The 1863-nt window shown below is 42.8% G+C and overlaps 1 non-coding gene across 1 annotated transcript; it reads right to left on the reverse strand.

Annotated features, from left to right (window-relative positions):
- Positions 1–1544: 1544 nt before the first annotated feature.
- On the reverse strand, positions 1545–1619 carry Trnat-ugu (transfer RNA threonine (anticodon UGU)). Its single transcript has one exon. It is a non-coding gene; the product is annotated as a tRNA-Thr (tRNA).
- Between the last annotated feature and the right edge of the window lie 244 nt (positions 1620–1863).

The following is a 1863-nucleotide window of genomic DNA, read 5'->3' on the forward strand; positions in this document are numbered from 1 at the left end:
GCAGTGGTGGATGTGGGGAGAGAAATGGCGGAGTTTTGAAATTTGTAAAAATGGATGTCATGAGTTGCTGTATATATTATAACTTTTGATGACTATTAAGGTAAATACATTGTTTGTTCTCTATTAAAATCTTTCATTTGCTAACTATCCCTATCAGTAGTTAGTGCCTTCTGTAGTTTGAATCTTTTATTTAGCTGGCAGTAGTGGCGCTCGCTGTATTGCAGTAGTTCGAGTAATGAAGATTTTTGTGAGGTAAGTGATTTGTGAAAGGTATAGGTTAATGTTAGTCAGGGCCATTCTTTTGTAGGGATTTTTGAAAGTCAGATTGCGTTGCGCTAAAAATAGTGTGTGTCAGTTTAAGCACAGTCATGTATAATTGTTATAAGGGGACGTTTCACAGTAACAAATCCAGCAGCCTGCCTCTGGATTGCTTCTATGTCCTCCCTCAATCCGACCTGATAGGGATCCCAAACGCTCGAGCAGTACTCAAGAATAGGTCGTATTAGTGTTTTATAAGAGGTCTCCTTTACAGATGAGCCACATCTTCCCAAAATAAAGTAATTTTATAACTTTTTTGACTGAACAGGTACTCGTACTTCTCTTTCATTTCACACAAACTCGCCTCGTCCACATTAATCTTGATTTTAAAAAGAATGTAGCAAGCTGGCAACCCAATCACGAACAAATACGGTAAAACGTTAACATGGAGCAGAAAATCAGTTGTGGAAGATACAAATAGGCAATCAGGCAGTCATAACCGCATTTGCAGAATCGATATTCGAGTGTCTGCAACAACAACCAGAAGCGGAAATGGGAAAACAGCTAACGAAAAACTGTTCTGGGAGCCGCATATATGCAGACGCATACCGAAAACAAAATTCACCCCAGGAGACATCGTTGTAATAATTCTGTAACACCACCGCTAGGATTGATAATTGCCTCAACTGACCAGAGAGAGAGCCCGCAACATTCTTAAGGTGCGCCTTATACAACGGAAGTCATTCATAGATGATTAGATCCTGCAGAGTTACTGAATGCAGGTTATATTGACTGCAGCATTTCACCCGCTGTTTCAAATACACTCTTAAGACAAAAAATGCGACGCATCACGAAGAAATTAATCGAACGGGACAGAAAACGGTAGAAGTGACATACAAATACAGACAAACAAATGATTACAATTCCTGAAAGATTGGATGATTTATTCAAGAGAAAGAGCTTCATAGACTGAGCAAGTCAATAACAAGTTCGTCAACCTCTGGCCCTTATGCATTAAGTTATCCGGCTTGGGACTGATTGAGTTGTTGGATGCCCTCCTGAGGGATATAGTCCAAATTCTGTCCAGTTGGCGCGTTAGATCGTGTAAATCCAGAGATGGTAAGAGGGCCCTGCCCATAATGCTCCAAGCATTCTCAACTGGGAGAGATCTGGTGACCTTGCTGGCCAAGATAGGGTTTGGCATGGATGAAGACAAGCTATAGGAACGAAATTAGAATTATATTAATACCGTCAGCTGCGCACGGGCGTTGATATAGATCAATGTGTGCCCCGACCGGGACTCGAACCCGGGATCTCCTGCTTACATGGCAGACGCTCTATCCATCTGAGCCACCGAGGGCACAGATGATAGTGCGACTGCAGGGACCATCTCGCGCACGCCTCCCGCGAGACTCACATTCTCACCTTGTATGTCCACACACTACATTCGTAGTGTCCCACTCCAACACACTCATTGCTCGTGGAAGACATTCTTCCAAGTCCCGTAAGAGTTCGGGGAATATGTGTGCATCCGCACAGAAGAAGAAGGTCATGGCCGGTATCGCCAGAACTATATACTTATATGGATATGGTGTCTGTTCTTTC

Source organism: Schistocerca cancellata, chromosome 5 (genome assembly GCF_023864275.1).
Source record: "Schistocerca cancellata isolate TAMUIC-IGC-003103 chromosome 5, iqSchCanc2.1, whole genome shotgun sequence".
In the NCBI taxonomy this organism is placed as follows: Eukaryota; Metazoa; Arthropoda; class Insecta; order Orthoptera; family Acrididae; genus Schistocerca; species Schistocerca cancellata.